The sequence below is a fragment of the Eleginops maclovinus genome, chromosome 24, assembly GCF_036324505.1.
Source record: "Eleginops maclovinus isolate JMC-PN-2008 ecotype Puerto Natales chromosome 24, JC_Emac_rtc_rv5, whole genome shotgun sequence".
Taxonomy (NCBI): Eukaryota; Metazoa; Chordata; class Actinopteri; order Perciformes; family Eleginopidae; genus Eleginops; species Eleginops maclovinus.
The window spans coordinates 1,637,898-1,652,844 of NC_086372.1; the positions used below are offsets into that span (position 1 = coordinate 1,637,898).

Here is a 14,947-nt window from a genome sequence, read left to right on the forward strand (position 1 = left end):
GTCACACCCTTTCCCCCTCTGGACCCCTTGATGCTAAGACGATTCACCTGCTGCAAACCACACTCATGCACTTAGTCTGTGGAAACTGTTTCTGTCTTCTGATTCATTTCCAAATTGCAGTACATCTCTTGAATGTCATTGGATAGCACATCCCAGGAAGTCCCTCCCCTTCCAGGAAGTAAACTGTTGTTGACCAGCTGCTGGAGCATGGCTTCAAAACAAACCAGCTTTCAGGTAAATGACATTATTTTACCTGCTTAATTCACCTTGGGCGACCTTGGGGGTTGTAACATAGCTGCACATTCATTCAAAAACACATTTGGACTCTTGGTTGTGTTTGAGTCAGTTTCAGACTTGTTTGAAAGAATTATAATACCCACAAAGCTTGATTAAAGACGGCTACTATCAATCCATCAGGATAAATCAGTGCTTTTCGGATTAATGAGCATGTGTACCCTAAAGTTTCACAGACTAATCGGCCTTGATAATTGACGATTAAGCTTAGTGACTGTTTTGAGATAATCCTATGAAAGACATTATTAATTATATCAAATATTTCTGCCAGGAGCCTGCCAACACCAGATCTAAGAGAGACCCTCCCTCCCTGCCTCCCTCCCTGCACAGTGGAGACTGCCATCCCATGATGCATGCACGGAGCCAAAGGTATGACCCCCTACAATCTGTGTAACAGTACCACTAACATCCTGCTGGCATCAGATGTGGGATTTGAAGACATTTTGATTGTGTTTTTGGTCAGCTAGTTCCCTTTATTTGTTATGCTGGAGCCTTTTCTATTTGGAGGCAGGTGTTGTCGGTCTATATCAAAAATATTCCAACATCTGTTGGGTGTATTTGTGGATGTAGTCACTGGGAATTCAGCTTTGAAGCCTTGTATGTACAGTATTTGGTCACAGCTATTGGAGATTTGCGATAGTTGGAGCAAAATGGATGATATTCAAGTCCTCTACGTGATACTTTAGTTTGGCATTTCCCTCCGCCTCTTCTGTCCTTTGTGTTAAGTGATAAATGGCAAATGTTAACCGGCTTATGTTAGCATTTAGCTCAAAGCTCTCTAAGACCTGTGAGAAGTTTGGCTTAGCTGAGCTGCTTTGCCTTCATATTACTACTTTCTTTCTATTCAGTGATAAATAAAAGACGGGGTGGAATATCTATCCGTGGATAAATTGTAATCACTCCCAACACATTCTGCTATCTTTTTTTCCAAGCTTTCCCATCACATCACAAGCAAACCAGTCACCTCTCTGTCTTTCTCCATCTTCTGGGGATTGTAGTTTGATGTCAGAAGCCACACAAAGGAAGTCCTCTGCTCGAGTTGTTCGATTTACATTTATGTTTTTTACGTTTTTTTTATACATGTGAGCTTCCAATTATGATGCTATCTCTCGTAGCGCTAAGCCATCCGGCCAACACATCAGCAGAGCATGTGTCCCTTAAAGCCTATATATATGTTATTACATTTGCAGGAAGCACCGTGCATAACTGAGCAGAGCCTTAGGATAGAATTCTCACCAATAATTGAGTGCGTGGAGGGGTAAATGTCAGGCTATTTGCGAGCCGTTTGTGAGCTGTGGTATTCTTCTCTATTAGCCTAATGTGCCAGAGTTACTCATCTCGGCTTTGTGCAAATTCATATTGGATTTTTATTAAAACTCAAACCAACAGTAATAGTTGTGCCTCTGGGATAGCTTTAAAAATCAATTGGCTAAACAGCACAAAATTACCCCGATAATTGTCTCCTTGGACCGCATTACCCATCCAAGGTGATTCTCATTCTCAGTGTGAGTAAACTTTGCCTCGTGGAACAAGACGTTCCCCGACTCTGCAGCCGTGTGCTCGCTCATTACCTTAACAACCCAAACACACAAATGGGATCCTGTGCTGACAGGGAAACATCACGACGCAGATCCCGCCCGTCAAATGGCCCTGCGGCGATTCCCCGCTGCTAATGAAGTGAAATATTCTGGCGTCTGAATCCAAAATAGAGCCGTATATTTTGGACACACGAATACAATCTTGGCTCATTAATGAGGCAGGGAGAGCAACCAGCAGACAGGATTAATTAATTACAGAGTGACATTTATGGATAATAACCTTCTGGTGGATATCACAAGCTAATGAATATGCATAAGACTATCAAAGGGGATGCATGCAGCCAGGAAGAAATATCTATATTCAGATCGGTGATGGGACTACCGCCGGATCAGCAGCACATCAGGAATGGACGTCAGCTTTGTGGTCTGGGAAATATTTGAGAGTAGAGCCTTTGCCGCAGAATACAGCTTGCTGTGGATCTCCTGGTGATGAAGCTGCAGGTGTAGGAAGAGCTCATTGTAAACTAAAGCAGGAGAGGAGGAGCGCGGAAAGATTAAAGCACTAGTGCAATTACTTGTCTCTGCCTTAGATCTTGACTCATCTGTGTCGTCTGGTTCGGTGATGTGAGGATAATAACTCTAATTTTGAACAATAATGGCAATAAGTGAGCAGGACTGTTTATAAGGCAGATTTGCAGTAAGATGTTTTGGCATTAATGCACTGAAGAACCCCCAGAAATGCACATATGGTTGTGTCAGTACTTTGCATGTCTTTCTGTCATAAATTGGACACGTTGGCTTTAACTTTCCTGCTGTTTTCTCTTTTTCTAGAGCAAAAACCAAATCCAACAATGGGTTGAAATGTTTAATGTTGGATAAAGTTAGCGGTGGATTACTTTTGATCCAAGATTGACTCACTTTAAAGACATTAAAGGTTGAATTTGTTACACAGCACTTCTTCCACTAATGCATCTATGCCAGGAAAAATAATTAAGCCTCATGTAGAGGCAACACCTTGTCAGTGCAGCAGATGCTCGATAAGACCGTAAAAGTATTTAGTTGGGAGCAAGAGGCTACTGTTTCCACTGCCTGTCACACACTTCCTGCAGCATTGGTCATAATTGAATTCCCTGGCTGCACATTAATGCGATACCCCAGCAGGTCAAACTCATTAAAGTAGTCATAATCAATGGGATTACACAATATGACGGTGTTCAGGAACAAGTAAGAATACTTGTTGCTTAATTATTGTTCCTGCTTCATCACGGTGGGATCTCTTTTTGTCCGAAGACGACCGGACGTTAGGTTTAAAACTAGGGGCACAGAAAGGCTGGAGTATCCACACCAATGACCTTCCTCTGATGATGATTGATACCGCCCGCTTCATTCCATTGTCTCCTCCCTCCGCTGTATCAATCACTTACAAGGAATAATATGAAAAGATGTTCTGTGAGTCGGGTGGAGGTTAAACAGAGGAATATGCATCAAAGTGTCCCAAACCAAAGGCATATTTCCAGCTGCTTATGATCCCCAGAAAGCAAAGGACTTCAGCAGCGTGAGTTAGTTGTTTATTTCCCGACAGGAAATGCAGTTTTGCAGATAATCCGTCCACTCAAAGTGTCCCAAAAGTTTCCAGAGATTGGCTGAGAATGAAAACCAATATAATAACCGACTCTCTATGAATACTACTTGTGAAAGAATAGGGTCAGCGTCTCGCTTTTGGATCGGCTTCAGTCGTCCTGTGCAGTGGGAGATTGGATCATTTCTTCAAAGGGGGGGAGAAAGCTTCCAGTTCTTTTGAGAGATGTAGGAATTGGGAAAGTCTGCACCTACATCGCGCACAACTTCCTGTGAAGGTTTGGGGATATTTGATGTGAAGATCAAGGAGGCTGTGGACAGCTTTTCCCTTTTATCCTGCTCAGGAATATCCCTGTATTGCTACGACATCCAGGTATAGAAAGGAGGTTGCAGGTTATTTGTTCTAGCAAATTGCTCAAAGATGCACAAGGCTTGTCCTGTCCTGGTTTCGTAAAGATCACATCGATGTTGTACACATTCTTTTATATGCAAAAAGTGCGAGTGCATATTGGAGACAAAACTGGTCCAATAGGGATGAACAATATGAAGCTCCAGTCTGGCATTGGAAAAGACACTCTTCAAAGTGAAAGTGAGATTTTATTAAATGAATGGAGAGCAAACAAAGGCTCATATGTCCTTGGCTCTGAAATTCAGCTTCTGAAATGCCCTACCTTCAGTACTTTAGTTAGTAATAACAAACTGGGAGTCCGTGCTGTCGAGTAACTCCTTTCGCTGGTCATGATGGTGATAGTTTGCATGTGTTCTATAAATATTAGGCTTCACTATTAAACTATTTGGCTGCATAGGATTTGTTTCTGACTCATTGAAGCCGAACTAGAAGCTCCAAACAAATTCCCATTTCACGGTGCTGCCCTCACAAGCTGCAATGAGTGCTGCCTGTGTGTCCGCTGCTGATTTTGAGTCAAATTTTAGCCCTGAAACCACAAATGGCCGTCTAACTAAATGCAGATTATACCTGCTTTCGTATCGGACGTGTTATTGCTATTGATTCTGCCTCATTATCCCGTCAGAGACCCAATCTGTGCTCTAATATTATGTAATTACAGAGTATAAAGCCAGCATGAGTGACATTTATTATGTATTATTCACATATCTGAAGCTGTCACTCCGTCTTGTCGTTCTATAATACATATTGCCTTCAGCCTACATCCCCCTCTCCTGAGCCTACACCTACTACCTGTCCGGCTGCACCGCAAGAAAGATGAAGCCTGTCACCTTTTAGTGTGCGCCGAAGGTGAAATGACATCTGAGCACCGTGCCAAATGTGAGTGTGGTCTCCACTCATGCGCCGCTGTCAGGAGTGATCACTGTTATTGCGGCCGCCCGTCCAAAGAGAGCTTTTCCGATGGCTCGCCCCCTCTCGCTGCGTTAAGGTAGTCGAGCTGGAAGCCCTGCATTTGGCCTCGCTTGGCAAATCTGATTAGAGGGGCTGTAATAGCAGACTGTGTGGGAGAAAAGCACCGTGAGGAGCAAACACACAGGCCATCTCTTTGTCTCCCCCCCCCCCACCTCCTCGCTCTCTCGTCAAAACAACATGAAGGTGCATTATGGAGTATCACGCTGTCACCTTGGGATGTGATGGGAAACAGAATGGACTACTCAATAGACCGCTAAATTAACTTAATTTTTCTGGGGACTGTGCGGCGCACAAAGGCAAAAAAAAGACACACACACACACACACACACACACACACACACACACACACACACACACACACACACACACACAAGCACCCATTACTTAATGTGTTTTATGGATCCTGCTTTGAAATGAGACGTCCACCCTCTGAAGAGGTGACGGGGGTATTTGAGAATAATCGCTGATGCACGGGAAAGGCTGTTTGTCTCTGAATGCACATGAATCATGCAAGTGCACCTTATATAACTTCACCAAGGGCTGGGGGAGAGGAAAAACAAATCAAACCGGCGGTTTTTCTACCTCACTAGACGACTTTCCCCAAACTAAACGTTTAAATATCCACACACATGTAGTCCCAATAGCATGCAGAGGAACTTTTAATTTCACTCACAGTAATTGCATAATTAAATATCATTATTGGTGGACTCTGAACAATACTTTTTTTATGTAATTGCAAAAATGATTGCAATATAAGTTGCAAAATCTATTGGAATTGGAAGAAAATATAATTGTTTTGTGTTTCAATCGAACAATCAAACCGTCTATGATCAAGCAAATGTCTTTTTCTATTAGCTTTCATGTTGTTTTAGTGTGTGTGTTTTTAATTATAGCGCTCCTATGAGGTCAGTTACTATAATTTGTTTTTCACAGCCAAATGTCCTCGTGAAACCGACAGAGAAATATGACTGGATCTGCAGTAATAAGTGTGAAACATCTGCTCGATTTCAGGGAGTGTTCTCAGGTAATTGGTATTTCTAATACATCTCAACACAAGACTAAAGGACATACTGAGGATTAAGTTTCTGACTGATAATGTACTTTAGGGCGGGATATTCGACACAGCGGTAGGTAGGAAGCTCCTTTTCTATAATACGGCTGATTAAATCCACCCTGTTAACTTCACAGCTAACTCCTCATCCTCCTTTTCTCAATCTATATAAATCATCTCTAAGTCGTGCTGCGTGGAAATCTGAGGCTGTGTTCACTCTGCAGGTGAACGACTTCCTACTCATGCCTTCTCTTAATATATATTCATGCCTATTAGAGGACGTGCTCCACTCCTCATATCGCCGAGAGCTGACACTGATCATGCCCCTGCTGCTGCCAGGGAAGCCCTTTGAGTTTCAGAGTTTGATTTGAAGATTAATTCCACTTTGAAGTTTGTGCTATAAATATAAAGCTTGTTAGCTAATAGCATAGCGCCTGGAAACAGCGGGAATACACGTTGTTTACTGTACTTGTTTGTCTATAAACAAACCACTGATCCCTCTTGCTGCACCTGCATGATTCATATGCATTTAGTTACTGACTAAGCTTGTTTACCTCAATTTTTACGTGCAATATTTATCTCTGTCTTCCCCATTCCTCTCTCTAACACTGCTCACCACTTCCTGTCCCTTTCACATCCTCCCCCGTTCCCCCTCCTTCCTTCTCAGCAGGAAGCCCAGCCTCAGGGTTTTTACTTTCGATTTGATCTCCACTTTCATCACGAGTACATTTTCCGAGCTTCAGATCCCCATCCTCCTGTAAATATTCCACAGCAGTTTAGCCGACATGCTAAATCATGTTCCCTGCTCATCGTGTGTGTTTACTTGACCGAAAACAAGTATCCTGTTAGTAGATGATTAGATTTCAGCATGCTTTACAATAATTATCCTCTATTTGTGCTCTCTGGACCACGCTGGAGGATAAATCTGGCATAAGTTGATGTACTGTGTAGCTGTTGTAGCGAGAGGGGCTGGACCAGCTTTTATGAAAGTTTAATTGTATTGCCTTCCAGCTGATTCTCTTAGCAGCAGGTTATTTCTTTAGTTGACATTCGAGCCTTACCATGATGACATTATGGCTTTGTGTGAGCCTTGCAGGACTGCCATTAAAATGTATTTTAATGCCCTCCTTGTTGGCTTTCTCGTTCCAGTAAGAGAAATCGTTCCTGGTGTTGAAATATGACCCTAGGATTCAGGAAACCAAAGCACTGACTTCCACTTATTAACCATCACAGTGCAACACAACCTGCATCCCCTCCAACACCGTGCGTCTCAAGCTAACATTTTAAACTCATGTAAACAAGTTCTGCTTCTACCTGGCGACCACATGGCGAAAATCACATTTGACCATGAGACCTTTTTTTTATAAATACCACCCCCTGGCGCGTCCCAGTGACCAAATCAGCGCCCAACATCTGCTCCTGCTGGCCACCGGCCGAGCATGAGCTGAGGCGAAAGCGCGCTTGACTTGTACTCCACCAGTCATCAACTGCGCGCCTCATTTCCTGCCCCCACCCCCCGAGCTCCACACCGAGCCCCCCCTTCAGGCATTTTTGGTAAGCCAGCAGCCTGCCGAGCCAACCCGGGGTCACCTGAGGTCCCGGCTAATGTGACAAAGCCAGCTGCTCATCATCGGCCAACCAGCCCCTCGCCAGCTGTGGCTGGATGTAAGGGGTCGCCCAGCTCTGCCCGCAGGGGCCCGGGGGCGATGTCCTCTACACAGATAAGTGAGCTGAACTGTGTTTCAAACTTTGAAGCTGTGCTTTTTCGAGATGTGATGAGACTCAGAGGAAAGGTCAGCTCTGTGAGCAGCTGTTAAAAAAAAAAAGCACAGTGAGACAAATTATCTTTCAGGTGTTTGGATTCAAATATTGATCCTGATTATAACATTTTGCTCCCGGTTGTACAATGCCTGATCTTTCCTGTAACCTACTTTGTGTTTTATTTGCATACTATGCAATATACAAACATCCCAGGTTAGAAAGCAGGGAGTTTTTCTTCCCTGTGAGAATTATAATAACTATTGATAGACGTCGGAGGGTATGTGGTCCACTTAGAGTCCTGATGAATCACCCCATTTAAACTCCAATTCAGCACTATTAGGCTACCTTCCTTAGTGGTACATTGACTCTGATTGGTGTGCAATTAAACCCGGGCTCACAGTTAAATGTGGGACGCTCGGCTGAGGTTTTGTCTTAAATAATACCCATTGTTGCCTTTGTCACAGTGAGGCTAAAATGTGTATATATATACCAGTTTGAAATGAACCCTAACATGCCAGCATACTAACAAATGTTATTCTTAAATACAAAGCGTGGTGACATTCACTGTAATTAATTCCTTTTAGAGGAAATACACTTGTTTTTAAAGGTCTCTCATTATATGTGAGCCAGCAGACTGGAAACCGATGGCTTTGCTTCGTCTCCACCTCGTGACCCCGGAGTTTGTCTCCTGTAAAACTTGCACACCCAGAAATTATATTTGGCATCGTTGCCCGCTTCAGGCGCTGACAATCAGCATTGAAGACAATAGTCAGACAAACAAGCCCAGCTGCCGCCACTCTCAAAACAATCAACAAAAAACAAAAGCCCCCTCACCACCACTAATTGTTAATAAGGGGTTTTGGCATAATTGATTTTTCTTTCATTCAGCTCCCAAATTGCTTCTGTTGCGACGGTGTTTGTGTCCCTCGGGTGAAATATAAGGGTTCTGTTGCAACCCGCAAACACTCCTGCAACAAACAACCCCCGAGGAAGACTTGGAGGAGGAGGAGGAGGAGGAGGAGGAGGAGGGGGGGGATGTTTAGCTCCAAGTTTTCCATGAGTCTCGACAAACCAGATGTATTTCATATGGAAATGTCAGAGAGCCTCAGAGACTTTAGCTCAAGATGTCGGCTGCAGTGTTGTGGATCATCCTGCAGGATTTACATCTGCTGCATTCATTTATTGGTACTACAGGTGGTTCATTAAAAGTATTCAGGGTTTCTGTAGCTCATGATTCAGTATGCGTGTTTATCCGATATTTTACTCTGATGGTGTGCAGCGGAAAATTGCAGTTTTGCATTAACGACGTTGTGAAATGATATTACACAAAACACCATTTAGAGTCAGTTAAGGAAATAAAAAAGTGACTGCGATGATGGCAGGAAATGAAACTACTCATGTGTGTAGAAAACACATTACATGGTAGCTTCATCAGCTCCAGATGAAAGGAGTTCACATCCTTTTGAGCTTCATTCACGGCACCACAAATCAAATGAACAAGCAGTGGTTTGGAAGTATACATGTCGTCTTATTTTAAGCGATTTTAGAGCGTTTTTTCCTGAGGGCGAGCCGCAGATGCTTGAATGTTTGAATTCAACCAGAGATAAGGCAACTTCTCCCAGAGCTGTTGCATATATAAAAGCATGGCAGTACATATGCATTGACAAGCCGCCCAGTACCATCTGTGCACTGACATGGTTGAAACCCATATTTTGAATCCATCATGTCCGCTTTCCACGACTGTTTTCTCATCTGTTCATTTAGATTAGCATTAGCTCGCTGCGCAGTGTGACATTTCTGAAATATATCATTAACCTAAAGATAGATCTGACTTGGATAGCCTGTCTGGGGTTATCCATCTGAATCACATGCTGTAATTACAACAAACTCTAATTACCAAAGCATTTATCACACTATCGGATCATTTAATTGGCTCCTGGAATAAATAGAAATGCCCATAGTGTCGGAAATTAATTGAGCATTTGGGTTTTTTTGAACTGCTTTTGGTCCTTTAATAATAATAATGATGTTTGGGATAGTTGAGTAGAATAAATGCCACTCCAGAGGCTGTCAGCGGCGTGCCAAATAGCATTTCAGAAGGATGGATACCGGCCCACACAGACCGCCATTGATTTACACCTCGGCTCCAAACCAATAAATGTTTGATTTTGAGTCTGCCCTCCAAAGACAAACGACGGCATCAGGGGTTCAGGCAGCACATATTTATATGTGTCATTCTAGAGGGCACAACGTTGTGGATGGATTCTCCGAGATGAATCCAAGCTTCAAGACAATCAGGTACTCGGTCCAGGTTTTTTAATTGGGTCTAACGAGCAAAAGAGGACATATTCTGCTCATTTTTAGTATGTAGAGTCTCTAAATTGACATGTCTCCATGCTTTAATGTTCAAAAAGCTCTGTATTTTTCTCATACTGCCTGTGCTGCAGCCCCCGCTGTGATTGGTCAGCTGCTTAACCATACAGGCCATTTACATGCATGCAAAAGCACAATCGACCCCCTTGGATGTCTGAAAGTGTCCCTGCAGCAGTCTTTGCCTCTCTGTTTGGACAGAAATGAGCACAGTTTGTTCTCAACTTAAGTATTCCTCCAGAGCATGCGCGGGAACACCAAATGTTTGCGATAATGAATCTAGTTTGGGAAAATCAAACACCTGTCAGAGTGCAAATGCTTTGTCTTTTTTTAAGGCAACGATTAATGAACAACCACAACAAAACAGCCTTCCTCTGAAAGATGAAAGGCTAACCATTAAACTCATGTATTTTCCTGCACTCTTCTCCTGGGAGCTTGTTACTCACACACACCCCGTAAGAGGGAGGTCAATAAGCATTTTTGGGGGACGCAGCACCCTGTGGCGAGCTCCTAACATAATTTCCTCTCTTCTTTTTTTACCGGTAATAAAGAAAAACAGAAAGCCTCAGATCTCAGTCAGTCATTTGTCTTTTAATCAGATGCTTAATTCCCAGGATTTTAACCAAAAAGCCCATAATTAGTCATAAACACACCATTTGTCTTAGCTCACTGAGGCGGCCTACAGTAGTGTACATACCTCACAAACCCCCCCTGGGAGATCATTTTTCGTCTTGTCTACACGTCACCCTGATAATAAAAGTATGTATTTGTATCTATGATGGGATGCCTGCTCGCTGTAGGGTAGTGCTTGGCAGTTTTCTGGTAATTAACTCATTTCCTTGCAGTGAATTAATCACATTGTCAGGCTTTCGATAACTTCTAAGCAGCAGTAACAGCTCTCTGCAGCTCTGGGGAGGGAGAGGCATGCATATCTTCACACTGCATACTGAAAGTGAGACTCATTCGAGACTTTTTCTAACATCAAACTCTCTTTTAAAACAGAAATGTGTACTTTCGTCCTGTTAAAACCTCTTTATTTGGTCGTTTTCGGGGTTCAACTTCCTGCACAGGGTTTAAATTACACCAGCTGCTTTATTCTTCACTTTGGCGTAAGAAAACCTGATCACATGGTCGTATGTAATCCAGAAATGACCAACCATCTCCATGACAACTGGGCAAAATCCCTTCATGAGATCGGGCTGAAATCTCATGGAATTGCTTATCTGCCGGCATAACGATTTCCAGGAAACGATGCCTCCCCTGACCGGACCTGAAGTAGTAGACAAAGCCCTGCTCTCCCTCACACACACATGGTTTAAACCTTGGTGTGTTTTGTTGCTTTTCGCTCTATAAGTTGGTCCTGATGTAAAAAACAAAGAGAAATATCAGGGATTTACAGACGTTCTACTCAAAAAAGAAGCGAATCAATGAATGCGTCAGCCTGGAATAGCACACAGAATACATATCACTGACGGTGGTTCCTTTTTTAATTACGGAGGCCAATTGGCTCGGTGCAAAGGCCAGGGAGAGTCTGGTCTGAGTGGGCGACGGGGTGGGGGTCAACCAGCCTGACACTGAAGAGTTTCTGCTTGACTCCGAGTGGGAGATGTTTCGATTTTTCTGATGCATTATTCACACAGCCATGGACTGTAAAACCTGCACCATATTCAGAATAATTCACTCGGTTTGTTCTTGCTTCATACGTTTCTGCAGAGTCACCATCGTAATTATCACCATGCAACTAATGCAGCGAGTACACTAATCAAAGCTCCTTCAAAGACCCAGCTTTGCTCGCAGATAAACACACATTAGGCCGCAGCTTTCAAACCCTCTCCCTCCTCTCATGCAGTCTGTACTCATCACCTCCCCTCTGGCGTCCCCCGTGGTCTGTGTGCTGAGGTTTGGCATCAAAGCTTGCAGGAAACACTTGCAGGATTGTCCCCTTGTCTTCCAGTTGTTTGAAACGATAGGAAATGAATGCAATACATGTGGATAATGTAGCTGTCAACCTCCCTTTGCTGCACCCTCCTCAGGTTTCATTAACAGAGCACGGCCCCGCAGTGGCAGATTATAGGAGCAGTGTCTGAGCATTCATTAAGGAGTTGTCAGAGCAGATGGTTTTGATCCCGGCCCGGGGACAGGAAACAGACACCAGTGTTTATTGAAATCACACAAAGCCTTAGTGGTTGTTTTTTTCCCGTTCACACTCGTTTTGAGTGTTTCTGTCCTCGGGTGACGCCTCGGGAGGCTCTGAGAATTTGACTCCACTAACTTCCTTTTGCATCTTGTTTGAAGAAATGAAATGCAGTTGCTATAGCAACCCTGCAAGACGGGGTGACAATTGGCCCAAGTCGGTTTAACCTGGAGTAGCCTCTGTGCAGAGAGACAGAGGATGTGAGGATGAGGAGGGAGATCGGTGGATGCTTTTTTGTTTCAGAGCCACCCTTTAGCAGTCAATCTATAAATCTTTTCAGATGGAATTGCCTCTGAGAAACTCTCTCCTGCTAAAACAAAAACATCTATTGACAATACAAATTCAGATCCTTTTGAAGGCTTATCTCAGACGTACTCATGGGAGCAGCTCGAAACAGAAATGCTGTTTCCGAGGAGGGAAGGGGAAGGCCACGAGAGACCAAATTACGGGGTTACGCTTCAACATGCTTGTGTAACAATGTGGAAAATAATGAAGGCATCATTCCTTTAATGTTTCCACCAGAAACTGTTTATCCTCAATATGTCAGACACACTCGGGTGATTGGGAGAATGATGTCAATAAAAAGGAGGCATCATTTGTACCCCATGTGTCATGCATTTCAATACAGGCTCCATTATCTCTGAATGTGTATCATGAGTTTGCAAATGAGCCAATTAAACAACTTGAAGTGCACGCTGCTGTGGTGCAAACAAAGCCTTCTCCATCGCAGTCTGTTCTCTTCTCATTACGGCTCAGCGGGGATTTTTGAGGCTTGTAGGTTGCCACATTTTGCAGCAAGAAGCCGCCGCCCCGTATCTTTGCTTACGTCTAAAGGCGGCTAACCTTCCTTCCCTCTAAGCGAGGAGAGGGGTTATATATTTTTGGGTTGCGTTGGTGGAGATCTAGGGGCCGCGAGTGAGACCCAAAGCCAGGGCTTAGCCTTTCTGTGCTCCATTACAGAAAACGGACGATCCCATTACATCGCTGGTAATCTCACTGGGGCCAGATGGGGCGCGGGGGGGATATCCCATCAGTCCCTTCCTCCCCCTCCTAGAGCGAGCATTGCCCACTGACCTTCTGGAGTCCATTTCCCAACAGCACAGCCAGTCCAATAGTCATTCCTTTGAGCCGCCGTGGTGCAGGAGTGATGGGAATAGGAAAATTGAAAACTAGGAGTACCGAGCTATTTGATTCTTCATAAATAAATGTAAAAGGCGTATGAAACACATTGTTAAAGAACAAACCAGTGCATCCTAACCTCATTGGCTTGTTTCACACAAAAGGTTCCAGCTAAACATACTTAGAAAGCAATCATGATTACCAATTCAGGACGCTAATTGATTCATTGATATGATGTACAATTAGCTCGTATTTAAGGCTTTTAAGGAGCAAAAACCCATCTCTTATACCTCTTAATAGGAGGAAATATGCAGTATATCTTCAGGAAAAAGAGGCATAGTGTGTTTTATTGAGCCTTACTGGCCTTAACTGACAGGTTTGTAGTCTTGGTCTGTGAGACGCTGTGGCGAAATTGCATATTTACAGGGTCTTATTTATGGTGGTGTTGATTGGAGGGTGAAGTTAAAAGAGCTGCTTCATTTCCAACATCAGTATTAACACTCTGACAGTGTCATATATCTTTAAAAGTCAGTCATTTTTAACCCGGGATATTTCCCTTCCTTTTACTTCTCCCGTCACTGAACAGAACACTTCGCTTTTTGGGGGGAGATAATTATCACAATCGCCTGTGCTTAGTGTTGAGCATCTTAATCCTCTTCAAAACCTCTCATAATATATTTTAATATATGACAGAGGGCCAAGTGATTCCCCCAGTCCCTCTCCTCACACCAGCACCAGATGGCATGCGTAGTTCCATGTGAAACAGGAAAAATAAAATCAAGTTAATGACGGATCCAGGCTATAAAATCTGATGTGGATTAAACAGATTAACTAGGAGTCCTAATTATTAAATCCTAATAAGATCCTGGTTTGTTTTGCATTTGATTTGATCGAGTTAGAGAGCTTAGTTATTGAGGAACTGTCTTTATTGGCTGCAGAGAAAAGGCTCTTTTTTAATCTAAGATAATAGCTGAAAATCTGTCTCATGGGAGTCTTGTTTACTCAGTTTCCAAACTCCTCAGGCTCCTCCAAATCATAGATGGAAGGTGCTTTAGTTTCATGATTTAATTAGTAGTATATTCATAAGCATGCAGCAATCCTTAAGTACATCTTCTTCCTTTTATAATTTGCTTATTTTAACTAGCTTTCCATCTTTTCTTTCCCTGTTAAAACTGCAGTCATTTCTTATCAGTCTGTTGGATTTCTACTGCGATCGTGTCATCAGACAACCTGTGTGTTGCTGTGATGATTTGGAGGGTTACATGATCCAATGACCCCGTATCAAAGCCCCTCCCCTTGGTCACCTGTTTCTTTGAGTGCATGTTTATTGTTCTCTCCAGCGGAGCAGCAGGCGTAACGTCTGATGTCATGCCAGTGTGCAGCACGACTCCACGGGGAATCAATTAGAAAACCTGCGAGCGAAGACTTTGATGCTAAGCAGGATGACGTTTTAGGGGAGCGTTGCCTGGCTCGGCATCGGCGGTGTTAATGTAGAATCAAAAGCTGCAGAGATAAGCCTCCGACTGTCGAAGTTTGTTTGTCTTCTTGGCAAAGACTGTCGCTGTTTTTCCAAATCAGTCAAACAAAGCATATAGGTGTTATTTCAATAATTCTTTAAATTGAGTTTCACATCGTATGCTAATTCCCGTCGATTTGCATCTATA

General features: G+C 43.3%; 1 protein-coding gene across 3 annotated transcripts in view; it reads left to right on the top strand.

The window, feature by feature from the left end:
* The first annotated feature begins 547 nt into the window (after positions 1-547).
* LOC134860703 (uncharacterized) overlaps positions 548-14,947 on the top strand; it is a 45,156-nt gene continuing 30,756 nt past the window's right edge. The window contains exon 1 of one of the 3 annotated variants that reach the window (XM_063877490.1): positions 548-663. The gene's annotated coding sequence lies outside the window, so the exon portion shown is untranslated. The remainder of the gene's footprint in view (positions 664-14,947) is intronic. The other 2 variants (XM_063877491.1, XM_063877492.1) reach the window with 2 other exon arrangements.